The sequence below is a fragment of the Fukomys damarensis genome, unplaced genomic scaffold (assembly GCF_012274545.1).
Source record: "Fukomys damarensis isolate Sample0158 unplaced genomic scaffold, DMR_v1.0_HiC HiC_scaffold_2, whole genome shotgun sequence".
Lineage (NCBI taxonomy): Eukaryota > Metazoa > Chordata > Mammalia > Rodentia > Bathyergidae > Fukomys > Fukomys damarensis.
The window spans coordinates 41,903,062-41,922,496 of NW_022900914.1; the positions used below are offsets into that span (position 1 = coordinate 41,903,062).

At 46.8% G+C, this 19,435-nt stretch overlaps 1 pseudogene; it reads right to left on the reverse strand.

Annotated features, from left to right (window-relative positions):
• Positions 1 to 2,636: 2,636 nt before the first annotated feature.
• Positions 2,637 to 19,435, reverse strand: part of LOC104852265 — a 45,437-nt pseudogene continuing 28,638 nt past the window's right edge.

A 19,435-nucleotide genomic window follows, 5' to 3' on the forward strand; every position in this document is an offset into this window, starting at 1 on the left:
CACACACACACACTTGCATTTCCAGTCTCCACCCACTATTCAGAATGCTTTACAGTGGCACCAAGAACCATCTCTTGAACACAAATCGAGACTCACTTTATCATTTACAGGCCTTAATATAAAAAACACTTCTAAAAATCAGAGTTGTGCCTTGCATGGTGGCACATCATAGTCATCCTAGCTACTGTGGAGGCTGAGGCAAGATTATCGCAAGTTCAAGACCAGCCTGGGCAACTTCGTGAGAACTAGTTTCAAAATAAGACTTTTTTTTTTTTTTTTTTTTTTTTGGTGCCAGGGATCAAACTCGGGCCCTTGTGCTTGTGAAGCAGGGGCCAAAACCACTGAGCTAAATCCCTGGCTAGTTTCAAAATAAAAAGGGCTGGAGATCAGCTCAATGGTAGCATGCCCCTGGGTTGCATCTTCAACATTAGGAAAAAAAATCGTGGTGCGTCTCATTAAAATACCTATTAATTCATGATTACCATGTAGGATTATTTTATTATTTTTCTCATACCCTTCAGAATAAAAAAGGCCAATAAACTTACAGACCTACATTCAGGGTTATTAAAGATTGCAACGTTTTTTCCACTTCACTGGATCTCATGTCTTCTTTAGAGAACAGATGCTCACCTCTTGTTCCAAACAGCCCTCGAGTTCCACAGAGCAACGTTCGTGGGTACTTGGGTAACTGCTCCAGGCCCTGTAGCATTTCACCTTCACGGGGCGCACAGTGGGTGAGAGGAGCCAGAAGCCGGCCAGAGCAGACCTGTCTGGCCCTCTTGTGGACAGTGGGGAGAGGACATGCGGGAAGAAAAGCAGTTCTGTTTCACGGAAGCCGCCGCAGGAGATGTGGTCTGGGAAGCACAGTCTGAGATGGGGATGTACTCGCTGTGTAGTACAGAAATCACTGGAGGCCACAGCGGTCTGGTGGAGCACGAACAAACAACTGGAATGTGCAGATAACGAACAAACCAAATTTTAGCCTGTCATTTCAGTTTGCTCTCAGTAAGCCCCCTAGCAGGGCAATTTCCTGTGAATAAATAAACACTTTCGGGGTCTCCTATTCCCTCCTGCTCTTTGTAAAGTGGGAGTCGGGCACTGGGCCTCAGGCTCCCCAGCACGGCTGGCCAGGCCTGGCCCTGATGTGGGACTCTGCGCTGCTTCTCCTCAGCTCCTTCCCTGACGGACGCCCCTGGCCTGGCCCCGGGTCCCCCTCAGCTAGAAATGGCATGTAAGTGTGGGGGCCAGGGGCCAGGGCTAGGCTAGGGCTGGCTCCTCGCAGGAGCAGGGAGGCAGCCTGTCAGGCTTCAGTGCGCAGCATTGCTGGCTCTCGCTCTTCCGCTGTACCATGGAGTCCTTAACCTTGGTGGCTGCCGGGCCACCTGGTGCACTGCTTCTGACTGAGCCCTGGAGAAGCCCCTATGGGGGCACCCTGGGGTTGGCACCCGGCTCTTCCTGGGGCTGTGTACTTCTGTGGGAGTGTGGGCAGGGCTTGAGTGCTCCTGCGAGGCAGACAGCACACACCCAGGCAGACAGAGAAGGCTGCAGGCCTTTCCCCATTCCTCATTCAAGTGCAGCCCCCGAGAGAGCCCACTATTCCAAATGGCAGTGTCCTCCCTTGTCTTTGTGAAGGACATGTCAAAGTAGGAGGAGGAATTTTCAACGCACCAGAGCAGCTGTGTTAAAAAGAAAGTGTCAGCAAGGATTTAGAGCAGTCGGAACTCTGCAGATGCACCTAGAGTTGCCTAGGGTTATCAGATGCCCCCGTAAGTCTGTCCTGGACACATCAGGAGAACTGAAGTCACATGGCCTCACCGAATTAATCATCACGGCCAGCAGGCAGCAGCGGTGCAGATGTCCCGCCCCCATGGTAGATAACAGTGTAGGGCAGCACAGTGTCCGGCTCTCCAGCTGCAGAGGGGAGTGAAGTAGTTGTGTTCTACCGCAGGGACAGCCGGGAGAACATTCTGCGAAGTGGAAGTGGCCACTCGCAAGGGGCTCGTGCTGCATGACTTTATTCAAACGAAATGTCCAGAAGAGATCAAGCCACACCGAGGAAGACTAGCGATTCCCAGGGGCTGCAGGAAGGGGGTTTGGGGAATGGGTACAGGAGATATTTGGAGATGAGGAAAATATTCTGGAACTAGACAGTGATTATGGTTGTACAGCTCTGAGAACCACTGAATTATACACTATAAAATGGTGGATTTTTATAGTATGTGAATTTTATCTTTATACTTCATTTAAATTTTTTTTGGTTTTTTGGTGCTATGGATGGAAGCTAGAACCTCATGCATACTAAACATGTGTTCCACCCTTGAGCTACATCCCCAGCCCCAGAGGAAAAAATATGTTATGGGATGATTCATTAGCTTGACTCATAAAATGAAACATTCAAGCCAAGCATGGTGGCATATGCTTGGAATCGCAGCATTTGGGAGGCTGAGGCAGGAAGATCGTGTTTGAGGCCAACCTGGGCTACACAGCGAGACCCTATCTCAAAAACAAGTAGATAAACCAACCGAAACAAAACAACAGTAACCACAAAAAAGAAACAAATCCAGACACCCAGGTGTCCCGTGTCCTCTCGTCCCTGGTCCTCCTTATGGAGGTATGAGAAGACTTTGGAGGCTTTGTCAACTCGATTTCCAGGGGACCCAGGGATTGAGCAGATTCACAGCCATGTCTTGGGAAGCGTAGAAACCGGGAGTGCAAACCAGCTTTGGGGGCGGGTGTCTTGGTTGTAGCCGGTCGAGGCGTCCGGAGTTGGACACGGCGTTTTCAGACAAGCTACACTGGCGGCAGGTACGAGGTAGGTTTGAGAGGGCCAGGCCTGGAGGCCATGAGGGCAGCCAGGTATTGGCCCATCCAGGAGCGGTGGCAGCGGCCCAGGCAGCAACAGCAGACAGCGGAGGGGGCTTTCTAATGAGCTCCACGGGGTGTGGGTGTGGTGGTGGGGAAGAGTTGAGGGTGACCCGACCTGGGGCACAGCTGCGAGGGGCAGGTCGGGGCTCTTGGCAGGGGAGAAGGCAATTAGAGGTGGGCTCAGCCTGAGGGGCCTACTGTACGGTCCTCAGGAGACAAGGGCTTGAGACACCGGCATGGTGTAGAGCAAGAGGGGAGGCTGGGCCATGGGTGCCCAAGAAGGGAGGGCAGCACTGGCAAGTGCCAGCGGGTGAGCCAGGAGGCTCAGCTCGCCAGCAGCCCTGACTTCCCCACGGTGAGGGTGCCAGGACCCTTTGCCAGCAGGTTCGGTGGTGCAGGCGGGCGGCAGCCAGGTGTCCACGGGCGGTGGAAGAACTGAGGGGCAGTGGAAGGAGAGGGCACAGACAGCCCCAGGGGACTGAAGGGGGGACACTGCTGGAGCAGGGGGCGCTCAAGTCACTGTCTTCTCACTCTCCTTTTGCTATTTTTAACAATGCTGTTACTTGTATGTGGTTAAAAGTCAAATGCTATATAAAGCAAATTGATAAAATGAAAAATAAAATTCAGTACTTTTCAGTGTCTCTCCACAGATAACAATTATGATCAATCTCTTCTTTCTTTCTCTTTTCTTTGTTTCTTTATTCCTTCCTTCTTTCCATCCCTCCTTCCCTCCCTCCCTCCCCTCTCTCTCTCTCTCTCTCTCTCTCTCTCTGCCTCTCTCTCCTTCCTGGGGGTGCACCCAACCCAGAGCCTCACACATGCCAGGCAAGCACTCTATCACTGTGCTACCACCCAGCCCAATCAGTTTCTTATATTTTTCCTCCAGGAAAAAAAAAAATCGTATGTACAGACTTCTTTCTTTAAAGCTGAAAGAGATTTGGCTGAGTTGAAATACGGATGGGAAGAGAATAGAAAGAGAGGTGACCGTGGGTGGGTGGAGGGAGGGCTGAGGGGAGACAACTCTGGCCATTGATCCCCCAGGGCTGATGTCCAGGAAGGGAAAGGAGAGCCCTGTGAGGCAGGGCTGGTTCCCTGCTGGGACCGGAAGGAAGGGCAGAGCTGGTGGATGGAGAAGAGAGAAAGGTCAAAGGGCACGCGGCCCGGGCTCCTGGTGTCACAGGCAGAGCCTTTGGGGGTGAGTGAGGAGGTGACACAGGTGTGATGAGGCCCCAGCGAGGCCTATCCCCACGGGTGGGTGGATGTGAAAGCCCTGGTGGTGGAGGAACCCTGAGCCTGTGGGTCCCTCTGTGGGTGTCGCAGTCTCCTGTGATGACAGGTGCGGAAGTGCTGGGTGGAGGAAAGGCAGGGTCCGGAAGCAGGGACATCAGCCTTGGGAGCTATTGTGTGGCCCAGGGAGGAAGACTAACATCCTGGAAGCAGAGACTGGGAACAGGAAGTGCTGCTTGTCTGCCCCAAGGAGAGGCCTCCCTTCAGGAAGCCGGAGGTGCGTGTGCCAGGGCTGCAGGAAGCCTGGCTAGTAGCGGGCTGGCCTGGATGGGAGCAAGGAGCCAGTCAGAGAGGCACCTGGACAATGGCCAAGTGAGGGACAGGCTGGTGGGAGGGGACGGAGGGACATGGGAAAGGGTCACCGCTGTTCCTGTCTGTGTGAGAGGTGGTGGTGGCTCTGATTGAGCAGTGCGCACCTGCCTGGCCAGGTGTCCTGCTGACACGCAGGCCCCTGTGGGCTCTGCCAGCCCTGGTCTGAGTGTGAATGGGGTCGTGATAGTCACCAGGGCCACTGCAGGGAAGGGCCACAGCCTGGAGTTCTGGAGTTGGAAGCCGAGGCAGGCGTTGGCTTGCTTCCCGCTGAGGACTGTGGAGGAAGATCTGTTCTGGGCCACCCTTCTTGGCTTGCTGATGGCCCTCTTCTCCTGTCTGTTCCTGTTATCCTCCCTCCCTTGTATGTGTGTCTGTCTCCAAGTTTTACCTTTTTATAAGGACAACAGTCATATGGGTTGAAGTTGACGCTGCTGACTTCATTTTTACTTAATTCCTCCTGTAAAGAGCCTTTTTCTAGGTGGGAGTACATGGTGGGGTATGGTCTTGCCCTACCCTGATCATGAGCTGTTCACTTGAGCTGGCTGAATTTCTACCCTACCCTGATCTGGTTTATCTTTCAGGACAGGAGCCTGTAGGCCAGAGGCTCCTCTTCAGTGGGGCCAGCTGAAATGGGCTGGATCTATGGTGGCTGCTGAGCGACCCCAGACAACCTCTAGCTTCATTACAAGCCATCCCCACGCTTAACGACTTATTCTCTGGTGCTGTGACAGTTGACAGTTGCCATGGTGATGCCTGAAAAGAACCGTAAAAGGAGGGAGTAGAGGCTGTAACCAAATTCTCAGACAATGTCCGCCCATCCCCAGAAAAGTTATGCTTATTACCCCTTTATTAGCTCATCCTTTCCCTTTATCAGGTTCTCCTTCTTCCTCATTTCTGTTATCCTATATTTGTAGCCTTCCGACCCCCTAATATGGAGACATTAACCTGTGAATTTAACTCCCACTTCTCCTATTTTTTCCCCGGAATAAGTCTTTTTTTCTTACTTGTTTTTTGGTTCCACAATTCCCAGGGGGCAAAAGGACCCAGTTTGGGGACTGTGTTTTAGTTACTCTGCTTATCGCTGAGACACAGAGCCCAACACCTACAACTTAAAGGAGGTTTATTCTGGCTCAGGCTTCCATCCATGATCACTGGTTTCGAGACAGGTGTCATGGCAGAGGTGCATGGCGGGGACAGCAGGGAAGAGTTGCTTATGGTGTGGCCGCAGGACAGTCAACACAGATAAGCCATGAGCTCCCTCTTCAGACCAGCCCCACCTAACGGGAAGTCAGCTATAAACCCCCGTAATCTGGGCACCCTTCAAAAGCCCATCTATGAGCTTGTGAGGCTCTTGGGGGACATCTCGATGGGGGACACCACAACAGGATCAGAATTGGTAACACTGGGGGGGTCAGGACTCAGTATATGAATTTTGTGGGGACCCAGTTGTGCCCCTGGTCAAGGAACACAACCCATCTCAGCTTCAGTTGCCTGTGGTCTGAGCAATACCAACCTCCCTGCACTTCCCCAAGGGTAAAGTGAGGAAGAAAAGGCCGGGCATTGTGGTTGTTGGGGATAGAGTCCCACCATCAGCATCAGCGTCGCCCTCTCCCTGGGTCTGCAGACCAGCGGAAGTAAGTGTAGCGAGCTTCCTCTCTCCCATCACCTCAGGAGCTGGCTGAAAAATGCTCTCTGGGTTCACAGTGCTTAGGAGGGCAGGAAAAGTGAGCCGGCAATGTTGACCTCGCCTTTATGCTGTACGGGAGCGTTGGTGAAGACGTGGAGCTTCAGGTCCTGCTGGTGGGGAAGCTTCTTTCTTCTGTATCCCGTTGCTCTGAGCCACTGTCCTCTCAAGGAGTTCTGTCACTCACCCCCAAAATAGAGAATTTCTGTGAGTTCAGAGCTGTGAGAAGGCAGGTTGTGTTGGAGGCATCTGGGGCTGACTTCCGTTGTGTGTGCTGAGAACCCACCTGGAGATGGACACCAGAAGTCTCAGAACCTGGCAATCCTCCTGCAGGTTGGTTTGGAGCCTTGCACTAGAACCCTGCACAACTCAGTCCCAGAATGAGCAGCGCCTGGGGATGGGTTGGAATGTAGGTTCTCAGGCCCTACCCTAGACTGCCTCATGCTGGGGTTTGAAAATGTCTTTTCCAAACTGCAGGTATGATGACACTGCTGAATAATGACTCACGGTGACCCTCCTGCCTCAGCCTCCTGAGCGCTGGGATTACAAGCATGCACCACCATACCTGGCCTAAATATCCCTGCTTTGAGGCAGCTTCTTGCCTTCTCAGGGAGAAGTGGGCGAGCCCTTCCCCCGCCCCCAGTTTAACCACCACCTTCACAGGACAAATCACGCTGCACTGTGTGTGTCTGCAAAGAGATAGGAATATGCGTCCATGTGCTGGAATAGGGAGTTCCTGTGGAGTCAGAGAACAACACGTAGGGATTTGTCAATCTCTAGTCCCTGCGGTGATTCCTGATGGAAGAAAATAAGATGATTTATTTCAAAATGACAGCATCCTCCCAAAGCTCTAAGAACATGAAAAGCACCAATCAACCTGCATTTAGATGCCAGGTAATCCTCAAAATCCTTGCAGGCTGTAGCTGAGAATCCCTGATGTTCAGGTCCACCCTGGAAGCCTGTTTCCTGGGGGCAGCCAGTGTTTTGCGGAACGAAGAGGGCCTCTGGATGACTGGCCATCAGTGTCCCTATCCAGATCTCTTCCTGAACCCACCAAGGGGCCAAGGCTGGTGCCACATCACAGCCGGAACCTGCCTGCTGGACGTGGACTAATTTTTATGCAATGCCTTTGTGTGGGAGCGAGCTGAGCAAACACAGAACACAGCTCGTCTCTGACACTCATTTTGAGAACTGCCAGCACACTCTGCTTCATGACGGACCTGGAGGGTGGGATTCCCAGATCGAGTAGCAGGGCACCTTGCTGTCAACGTTTTTTTTTTTATACTGAGGATTGAACCCAGGGCTTTTACAACAAGCTACATCTCCACTCTTTTTTCAAACTTTTGAGACAGGTTCTAGCTAATTTGGTAAGTTGTCCAGGCTGGACTTGAACTTTTGATCCTCCTGCTTCAGTTTCTCAAAGTGCTGAGATTACAGGCATGTGCCATCACACCTGGTTTTTATTTTTTACTTTATTTTTTAAATTTCAAGAGTGTATAGACCAGGCTTAACTTACCATGTTGCCCAGGCTGGTCTTGAACTTGTGATCCTCCTGCCTCAGCCTCCACACAGCTGAGATTGCCTACTCTTAAGGTACTGTTACAGCTGGGCCATTTCCAAAAAAACACTGGGAAGGATAGTCTGTTATAATGACTTTGTCTCATACATTTCCATGATAAAATTAGAGCAGTTTTGCAGTAGATTTTATCTCCTCTCCAGCTCTGATTTTTCTGATGGCAAAAAAGCTTGCCAATCAGACTTGCTCTGATTTCTTCTGGTTTAAAACAATATAGTCAGCCTCCTTCTGGGCCTTCTTTTTACTCTCTTAGGTTCTCTCCCCACCCGCCTCCTCACAGTGTCTTGCTGTGTATTCAGGCTGGCCTCAAACTCGTGGTGATCCTCCTGCCTCAGCTTCCTAAATGCTGGGATTACAAGCGTGTGCCACAGGCCTGGTGTGTGGACTACAGGGGAGTACAGGATTTACACAGTGCCTGGGCTCTCTGGCCTTTGGACTTGGACTGAGCCATGCTGCAGCATCTTAGGGTCCTTGCTTGCCATCTCAGGTGGCTGGGGAGGGGCTTCTCAGCCTACATCCTCTCAGCGGCTCTGGCCTTGACACTCCTGCCTGTGCCGGGGTCCCTCTGGAAGGACACCCCACCCCGTTTAGTCTCTGGTCACCCAGTCCCTCAGCGCCTGACTCCTAGGCTTTCCAGGAAGTGTGTATGGGAGGATTCTGGACAGTTCAAGTTCCAGGGAAAAAAGCTGCACTTTGAAGAAATCTGGGCTTAATCGAGTAAGCGTTTAAAATCGCCTACAGCCTTGCTGCATTTCCTTTCTGGGTGATTGGGGCAACGTGGGGCTGGTGGGAACGGCAGAGTCAGAAGTCAGGACCTCTGGGTTCTGCTGCTAACTCTAGAAACTAGTCCTGGGCCCCAGGTAGGTTTCTCGACCTGGTTTTCTTGTTGGAAGAAGAGACCAGAAGAAGCCAGAAGTATGGTACAAGATCCCAATGATGAATGTAACTGTTCTGTATATCTAAAATGTACCAATAAACTCAATGAGAGAGAGAGAGAGAGAAAAAAGAAGCCAGAAGTCTGATTGGCTAGCATTTCTGCCATCGGTAGTGGTGAGGCCCACCCTGCTCCAAGCCTGTGTGACATTCAGAGGACTGCATTCTGTAGGTCACAGAGAGGTTACCAACAGCAGCCCAAACCTGAAGATATGGTAGGGCTACATTCTTTTCCAAGGAAGAGGAGTGCAAACTCAGGATCTTCTGCTTGAGAGGCAAGTGTGGTGCCACTGAGCTAAATCCCTGGCCCCTAGCTGACTGGTCTTTTAAGAGCAGTTTAAAACTGTGACCAGGTGTGATGCTGCTTGCTTGTAATTGCAGCTACTTGGAAGGCTTAGGTAGGAGGATCCTAAGTTTGAACCCTGCCTGGGCTACTTAGTGGGACTCTGTCTCAAAGTAAAATAAGAAAGGGCTTAGTGGTGGAGTGTTTGCCTATCTTGCATGAGGCTCTGTGACAAAACAAAACCTTGTAACCAACATCTCTCAGTGTGGTCGTCAACCTCTGCGGCAGCCCCTCAGTGATCCTGGTCCCCATCGCTTTGGTAAGCTGTGCGTGCCTGTGCCCTGAGGCTCACTGGGTGGTCTGGGAAGCAGAACTGGCCAAGATGCCCTGCCTGCCTCAGGCAAGGCCTATTTGATTTCCTAACGGTGTTCAGTGTGGGGGTGTTGGACTCAGGTCCTCACGAATCCTAGGCGAGGCCTTGGTCCCTGAAGCCCCATTCCCAGCCCAGCCAAGACTGATGTTGTTACTGACACCCTGTGACCTGATCTGCTCCTACTGGTGGCATAACTTAGGGGTCTAACATGGAACCCCTAGCAGACTATCAGGCAACAGGTGGGTCCTGTTACCCAGCTTGCCCATCAGAAGGCTGCTGTTTCCAGCAGGACCTGAGCCAGGAAGGCTGGAGGCAGGGCCACTGGGACCCAGCATCAGACAGCGACATATCTGGCTGCCCCAGCTTCCTTGTTGTTTTCTTGGATTTTCCTCTGAGTGACTACTGGTCCTCAGGCCTCGCTCTTACAGCCTGTGTCCTATTTCCTCCCGACAACCCGACAGACTTGAAGGTTTTCACTTTCTTGGCTGTTTGCTTTATACTTCAGTCTACAGTGTGTGCCCTTGAGCCTCGCCAGCCTCCCCTTCTGGTGGGTAGTAGTCACAGGCTGACTTAGGGTTCCCCAGGGACCTAGGCTCACAGGCTTCCCACGGACCAGGGAGGCAGCCAGGGCCCAGCCTAGGATCCAGTTGAACTGCTCCTTCCTTCCCTGTCCCTGGTGACTGTCCTTCCATCTTGGGATGCTGTTAGGCTTGAACCCCCCCCCCCCATATTCCCTGGCCACAGGCCACTGCAGCCAGTGAGTTTGGAGCTCACCAGATGTCCAAGCCGCTGGCTCAGCCAGGAAGTAGAAGGCCAGGAGGCAGGGCAGGAAAGGGGGGAAGAAAAGTGAGGATGGAGGACAGAAAAGGGTGCAGACTTGGTTCTCTGACTCCTTGGCTCCTTTCGTGGCTTGTATGAAAATTGAAGCAAACATCTCTGGGGAACTTCCCACCAGGTGTTTCATTTGCTGTGAAAACACTTAGTCCCCCACCCCTCCCGTGTTGTGCTGTGGACAGGAGATATCCCCAGGCTTGTTTTCGATTTTGTGAAATGTGTTTGGTTTCTCCATTGCTCATTAGAGCAAGTGGCAGCTTGAAGTCCTAGGAATCTCGCAGCGTTGCTGCTGTTTTGGGCCAGTGGGGGAATTACTGTCAGAATTTTTAGGTGGCAATTAAGACACATTTCCTGCCAGAAGTTCTGGGAAATCTCTGTTCTCCTCTGGGGTGTCCCGAAACTATTTTTGTTTGCTTGGCCTCTCCTCCACTCTAATCCCTTGCTGAAGGGCTGAGGCCTCAGTTTTTCTGATAGAGCCTGGAATCCCCTGGGGGCAGGGTGTACACATGGATTTTGGCACCCAGGAAGGCTTTCTCGTCTTCCTCTAACCCCAGGCAGGTTCAGGGCTGGTCTGGACATGTGACTAGCTGTGATTTGGTGCTGAAGCTTTCTCAGCTCTGGCTTTGTTTTTCCTTTTTGAGACAGAGTCTTGCTATGCAGTCCAGGCTGGCCTTGAACTCTTGGCAACCATCCAGCCTCAGATTCCAAAGTGCTGGGATTACAGGCGGGAGACACATGCCAAGGCTTCAGCTCTGGCTTCTGACTTGAATAGGATCCCCTTGCAAGCTGTGTATCAGGATGGGGAAGAGAAGTGGGTTTGGGATTTGTCGAGGGGAGTTCTTCCTCCCCCAGGGACATGCTCATCCGTCCTGCTTGCTTATGCTCACACTGCCCAGGGTAATGTGGTGGGCAGCCCTCACCGAGGCCTGGTCAGAGGGTCTGGGGAGCCATCCAGTATGCTGCGAGGTTGGGACAGTTGGAATCACCTATGTTTTGTTGAGAATGAGGGGTTTGGGGCTTGGGAGTAGGAGTGGAGAGAAGGAGAATTTCTCCAGTTGTTTATATTCCACCATGGTTTGACATTTTGACTTTGTACCTGTGTAACTTTTATAAAAATAAATACATGAAATCATTATAGATCTTATCTTTCCAGACTTTCTTGCATTAGTGTTGACATGGAAAAGTGTTCAGGATATTTTGTTATGTGAGAAAAAAGCAAGTTACAGAGCCACACAGTTCCTCTTTTTGAGGATACACAGGCATCTGCAATGAGGAAAAGTCTTGATGAATATATTCTGAGTATTACTTGGTAACGAAGTTTTGAATGATTTTAAGTTTTTTTTTTTGTATTATATTTTCTTAAATGGAGACACACCATTTGTGTTGTAAAAGATAATGGGAATGGATAGAACCCGTGTGCATAAGAAATAATACCAAGAATCAACAAGTGGGATCATATCAAATTAGAAAGCTTTTGCACAGTAAAGGAAACAACCAACAGAATGAAGACAACCTACAGAATGGAAAACATTTCTGCCAGCTATTCTTCTAGAATATATGAAACACTAAAAAAAAAATTAGATCGCCCCAAAATAAAAGACTTAATAAAAAAATGGGGAACCAAAATGAATAGACACTTCTCAGAAAAAGTACAAGTGGCTGAGCTGGGGATTTAGCTCAGGGGTTCTGCCACCTGCCTGGCATGCACAAGGACCTGAGTTCGATCCCTGGTAACAAAAAAAAAAAGTACAAGTGACCAATAATTACATGATAAAATACTCTTCATCGCTGGCCATCCGAGAAGTATAAATGAAACTACACTTGGATACTGTCTTACTCCAGAAATACTGGCTATCAAAATAAATCTAAAAATAACAAACGCTGGTGAGAATGTGGGGAAAAAGGAATTCTGTTACATTGTTGGTGGGAATTCTATTACATTGTTGGTGGAAATAGCGTGGAGATTCCTCAGGAGACTAAAAGAAATTCCTTTTGACTCTCCAAAAGAGTTAGATCATCATATTAAAGAGATACATGCATACCCCTGTTTATAGCAGCACCATTTATAATAGCTAGATTTTGGAAACAGCATATGTATCCATCACCAGATGAATGAATAAGGAAAATATAGTATTTATACACAATGAAGTACTACATTGCCATAAAGAAAGATAAACTGGAGGTATTCGTAGGTAAATGGATACAACTTGAGATCATAATGTTAAGTGGAATAAGTCAGACACACAAGCTCAAATATTGCATGGCTTCGATTATATGAGAAATGCTATATATAAAACAAAATAGAAGAGTGATAAATAGGAAGTTGGGAGAAGTTAAAATACTTCTCCAAATTACATATTCCATTGTTGTCAACGTATTTCAATATATATATGCTAATTTGTTTCATTTATACTAAAAGTTTATATTAGTTAACTGAAAAGAAAATTTGTAGGCTGGGGTTTTAGCTCAGGGGCACCACACTTGCCTTGCAAGCATAAGGTCCTGAGTTCAATCCCTGGCACAGGAAGTGGGGTGGGAGACAAAGAAAGAAAGAAATAAATTTTGCATTACAAAAGCCTTACAAACATATGGAAATTAAATAATAAAAAATGAATCGGTTACAGATGAAATTAAAGAAGAAACTGGAAAATCTCTACAACTGAACGATAATGCCAATTTGACATACCAGAACTTATGGGGCATAATGAAAGCAGTACTATGAGGGGAATTTAATAGTAGTGAATTCCCACATCAGAAAAACAGAGTGGGCTCAAATAAATAACACAATGTTGAACTTCAAACTTCCAGAAAAAGAACAAGTTAAACCCAAAGCTCTTATGAGAAAAGAAATTATAAAAATCAGAGCAGAAATTAATGCAATGGAGACTAAGAAAACAATACAAATAATCAATGAATAGAAGAGTTGGTTCTTTGAAAGGGTAAATAGACAAACCCTTAGTCAACTTTATCAAAACAAAAGACCCAAATCCATGCAAATAAGAGTGAAAAAGGGGAAGTCATAATAGATTCTGCAGAAATCTAAAAGGTCATTGGAAAACCTGTACTCAAAATGGGAAATTCAGAAGAAATAGATACATTCCTAAATACTTATGAATTACCAAAATGGAATCAAGAAGGTTTAAAAGTAAAAAAATTCAGTATCAGTCAATGAAACTGAAGAAGTAATTAAAACAAACAAACAAACAAACAAAGAAAAGCCCAGATCCTGATGGATTCACTGCTGAGTTCTACAAAAACTTTGGAGAAGATCCAATGACATTACTCCTCAAACTCTAAAGAAATTGAAAGGGAAGCAATATCCCAAAGTCATTTCTAGAAGCAAGCATTACCCTGATAACAAAATCAGTGGACCCAATGAAAAAAGAAAACTACAGGCCAATCTCATTAATGGACATAGATGCAAAAATCCTCAGTAAGGCAAAGCACTGGCAAACAGAATGCAGCAAATAATAAAAAAGATCCTACATCACGACCAAGTAGGATTCATCCTAGGAATGCAAGGATGGTTGAACACACACACAAATCAATAAATGTAACACACCACATTAACAGAACAAGAATGAAAACTACATAATAATCTCAATAGATGCAGAAAAAGCATTTGACAAAGTCCAACACCCACTGATGGTAAAAACAAACAAACAAACAAAAAAACCCTAAAGAAAATTGAAATACAAAGTCTTTATTTATCTGATCAAAGCCATCTATGACAAACCAACAGACAACATCACACTAAATGGTAAAATGAACGCTTTCACTCTAAAATCAGTAACAAGACAAGGATGTCCACTATCACCACTCTTGTGACTATTGGAATTCTGGAAATATGAGCCAGAGCAATTAGATGAGAAAGAAATAAAAGGAATATGGATAGGAAAGAAAGAACTTAAATTACCCTTACTTGCAGTGATGTGATACTTTACCCCCAAAATTCCACCAAAATAGGGGCCGGGGATTTAGCTCAGCAGTTCGGTGGCCTGCCTTGCAGGCGCAAGGACCTGAGTTCAATCCCTGGTGCAAACAAACAAACAAAAAAATCCACCAAAAGACTCCTAGATTTAATAACCAAATTCAGTAGTGTGGCAGGATGCAACATCAACACTCAAAAATCAGTAGTATCCTTTGCACAAAAAACAAACTCACTGAGAGAGAAATTAGGATCATATCATATTAAAAAGCTTTTTGCACAGCAAAAAAACTACCATAGAGTGAAGAGACAACCCACAGAATGGGAAAAAATTTTTATCAAAGAAAAGACTACTATCTAGAATACATAAAGATCCCCCCAATTTAAACACCTAGACAAAAGTGGGTATCTGAAATGAATACACTTCTCAGATGAAGAAATACAAATGGCAAATAAACATATGAAAAAAATGTTCAACATCACTGGTCACTTGAGAGATGCAAATTAGATCGATACTGAGATTCCACCTCACAAAGATTTCACCCCACAAAGAATGGCTGCTATCATTAAGGAAACCAATAACAAATGTTAGTGGGGCTGTGGGGATAAAGGAACCCTCTCCACTGCTGGTGGAGTACAAACCAGTTCAACCCATATGGAAATCAGTATGGAGAGTCCTCAAAAAATTAAAGCTAGAGATTTCATGTGATCCAATTATTTCCCTTCTAGGTATCTTCCTGAAAGAGTTAAAAGAATCATACCACAGTGATATTAGCGTAGTTTATTGCAGCACGTTTTATAGTAGCTAAATTTTGGAAAAATCCCAGATGCCCATCAAAAGATGTATGGATAAAGATGTGTTTTTTATGTACAATGGGGTGGTACTATACCACAAGGAAGGACAAATGAGACATTTTTAGGTAAATAGATGCACACTGAGAACATAATTCTAGGTGAAATCAATTGTACACACAAGTTGAAATATCACATTATTTTTCTTGTGTGAGAAATCCGAAGGGTAAATTCGGAGCAAAATGGAGGCTAGATATTGGGAAGCAGGAAGAAAATGTTCAAATAGGAAGGGAAACAAGGGGGTGGGGAAGGAAGGGAACAGGGATTAAAAAAAGAGAAAGGAAAGAACAATAGAAACAAAGTTGTATAAATGGGGAGAAGGGTTGAAGGGAGGAGAGGGGAATGGGAAAAAAGAATTAAGATGTATTATGCACAAGTACAGATTCTCTGTGATGAATGTAATCATTATGCAGAAATGTACCAATAAAATTTAATTTAAAAATTTGTTATCTGTTTCTTTTTCATAAGAATCTTTTTGGTTTATGTCTTGTACTAAATACTTTGAAGATAATACACAATGTAATGGCTGTTGTTATTCTTTTGTTTGTTATGAAATATTTCAGTGTTTCATAAAATAAAAAGAAATAAAGTTATAAAAATAACAGGAATATAATCCACCACAACAAAATATTCTGATCTCTCTCCTCCTTTCCCTGCCTTTTCTTAGCTCAAGTGTCCTGGTCAGGAAATAGGGTTATTTGACTGGAGTTAAGGAAGGCTACTTAAATTGATGCTTTTCAATTTTGAGATGGGATCTCATTATATATTCCAGCCTCACTTGGAACACATGGACTCCTGCCTCTCTCTGCCTTCTGAGTGCTGGAGTTACAGGTGTGAGTTATTACGTGCCATCTCGCCTTAAGTTGATACTAAGTTCAGGTGGGTTATTTAGAAAACTTTGAATTAGAACTGAGTAATTGGGGGGAAAATGCAACTGTTCTTTACAGTGGCCTCCATTTCTGAAAGATCTTAGCAATTCTCCGATGGCTAGAAAACTGCTTTGTTGTAATTCACCAACTAGACTGGTTTGGGTTTTGATTTCTTCATCTTAGGTCCTGAGTTGTGTCCCCACCTCCAATTCTTGCATGGAAACACTAATGCTCAGTGCCTCAGGATGTGACTGTATTTGGAGTTACGGCCTTTAAAGAGGAGATTCAGTTAGAATGAGGTCAGGAAGGTGGGCCCCACCCCAATATGACAGGTGTCCTTAGACCAAGAGATTTACACACACACACACACACACACACACACACACACACACACACACACACACACACACACACACACAGGAAGGACCTCATGAGGATGCTGGGAGAATGTGCCACCTGCAAGCCCAGGGGAGAGAGGTCTCAGGAGAAGCAGATTCTACCAGCATCTTGATCTCAGTTCCTCCAGAGATGAGAGGAAACTTTGTCCTTTAAGCCACCAAGTCTTTGGTATTTTATGATGGCAGCCTTAGTAAATGACTTAGACTTGGTTTTGTGAGCAGACTTTTTTTTTTGAGGCCAATGAGAAATTCAGGTGTTTTTTTTTTTTTTAATGAGGCTTTTCCTTGGATCCTAACTCCACCAAAATTAAGGCTGGAATTTTCCCATTGACTCCCTGAGGACTATTTTTCTTTAAACCTTTGGGGACAGCGACATCTAGTGGTAGTTTTATTTATACACCTCAGTGATTCTGACTGCGCTAGAATTGAGATTAAAAGAAAAATAATTTGATGCCATTTCACCCCAGACAAATAACGAAATAGGATCGAAGTATATGATGAATGTCTAAATTAAAAATTATGACAGTAAAAGACATATTTCCTCCAATCCCCTCAAAATAGTCCTCTTGCTTCAAACGTTCTTGCCACTTTGTGGGTCTGTTCTGGAAGTCCTCTTGTGACCGTCTTTACCTTGAGATAATGCACGGCGAATGTTGCAGTCGAGGGACATCCAACTGAAAGGCAGGCTTGCAAAAACATTGCAGTGCGTCCTCATCCACTTCCTTCTCTGGGTCTGACACTGAGCAACTCTCCCAAAGTCAAAGTGACTATGAAAAGTAAACATAGGACAAGGCCTGAGAGAGCACTTCCAGAACTGCTCCAGAAAGTGGCCAGAAATATGGGGCATGTGTGCTTGAAGTGAGGGGCAGTAGTCACGACAGTGTGTCTTTTACTGTAATAATTTAAAAAATTGCAAGCCATATTGTCCAGTCAGACTCTGTGAAAGCAGGGGCCAGGCCTCAGGCTTTTGTAGAATTTCTGCATTAGTCCAAATTGCAGCTGGGCTTGAAAACAATAGCTCCATGGGAAAAACAAAGTTCAGTGGAACGGATTCTAGGGTGCAAAAATAGGAGCTCACATTTGGAAGCATTTGTGCACAAGATGAAAAAGCGCATTAATTTTTGTTTATAATTTAAAAAGTGTAACTGGAGTCCTGCGCCTGAGGCCTGGCTCAGGGGGTCTGATTGACCCATTGCCGACTATTTGTCTCCAAAGACCAACTGAAGAGAGGCTTGGGGAGAAGGCAGGACAGGAGTTTATTCTCCAGGTGGCTGCACTGGGGGTCATGGGGCAACAGTTCCAGTGTCAGAGGTCTAAGGCTGACAACTGCCTTGGGCTTATGTGGCGGGGCTCAGGGCCTTGCACAGCTGGCATCTTGGTCAGGCCTTGATCTTTATCTGGCAGGTGGGGTCAACAACAAAGTAGATAAGCATGCAGATGCTGCCCTGGGGTAGTTTTGTTTTTTGTCACAAGATATTTACCCATCAGACCTGTTGCTCTGGGATCCCAGGTGACTTGCGGGAGCAAATGGCTCTGAGAAAGGACAGTTGACAGGGAGGAGGAGACCCCAAGCTGTTACCCTGCTTTTAGTTGCCCTTGGGCACCACAGACCCAGGGGAAGAGCCAGTGCTTTTTAGCAAAAGCAGCCTCTAAGTCCTTGTTACAGAGCTACACAAGAGCCAGGGGAGGTGGCCTGTGCCTTTAATCCCAGTGCCCTGGGAGGCTGAGGTAGGAGTACTGCAGGTTCCAGCCCAGCCAGGGAAACTTAGCGAGACCCTGTCTCAAAAATAAAAGAATAAGGAGAGCTGGGGTTGTAGCTCAGTGGGAAGGCCCTGGATTCAATCCCAGTTCTGCTAAAAACCGCCACCACCACAAGGGCATTGGCAGCGGGGTGGGGTACCACTGGACTCCAGGAGTGCTGGGCAGAGCTGGGGGTCACCATAGCTTTTGTGATATAATGAATGAGAGATACAGCTTGCAGGCTATATTAATTAGAAATATGATTTCCAGCTGGGCGTGGGGGTGCATACCTGTAATCCCAGCACTCAGGAGGCTGAGGCAGGAGGATCACTGAGAGCTGAGGCCAGCCTGTGCTGTATAGTGAGTTCAAGGCCAGCCTGAAATACATAATAAGTCTCAACATCTCCCCGCCACAAAAGGAACAGAAATATGATTTCCATATGCTGGCTTCCGAGTGTGGACTGTACCATGCTGAGTTCAGGGTGGCTTGTGGAGTCTTATAAGGGAAAAGCTTCTTGGTTTGTCATATAGTGTCTTGGTTCATTTCTATGGTCTTCACAGCTTCTGATCCTAGGAGAGGATTTTTCTGAGTTTCAGTAAAGCAGCGTTTTTTTGTTTTGTTTTTTGTGGTACTGAGATTTAACCCAGGGCCTTCATTCTGAGCTACATACCCACCTCTCCTTTAAAAAAGTGGAGATAGGGTTCCCTTAAGTCATTGAATTACCCAGGCTGAGCTTGAGCCTCCCACAGTGCTGGGATTACAAGTATTTGCCACCCCACACTGCTAAAACAGCAGGTTCTTAACATCTACCAAGGATTTTAGCTAAAAAGAAATGTTAAATCTATTAGTTTTGCCTCTGTGCTTCTCCCTTCTCTTCCCCCTACATCTAAAGGTGGAAAGCTTAGAAAGTTCTCTCTTACAGTGTTTCAAAGTCAGTTAAATAGCTACTTAAAACTTTCCTAGTTTTTATTTTTTTGGTACCAGGGATCGAACTCAGGACCTGGCACTAGTGAGGCAGGTGGCAGTGCCACAGAGCTAAAGCCCTGGCCCAAAACTTTCCTAGTTTTGAAAAATACTTAATGGCTTAGTTGGGTGCCATGGTGCATGCTTGTAATCCCGGCTGCTCAGGAGGAGCACAAGTTCAAGCCCAGCTGGAGTGACTTAGAGAGACCCTATTTCAAAATGATAAATATAAGGGGCTAGAGATGTGGCTCAGTGAGAAAGCCCCAGGTTCAGCTCCCAGTACAATTGCTGCAGTACAGTGACCAGCTCCACCTCCCCCGACCCGCAGTTTTTGTTAGTGGCTTCATACATCTGCCATTCATTTTTCTTCATGTGCCCTGTGCTATCTAACGTGGTTGTCTTCTTTGGTCCAAGGGCGATTTTGCCCACTTGATTTGCAGGTGCCACATCCCTTTGTGTTGCGCTGCTTGTCTGGCTGAGTCCTGTCACAGACTACTGTGAAAGAGCTTAGAGACTTTTCCTGGCAGGTGGAGGGGA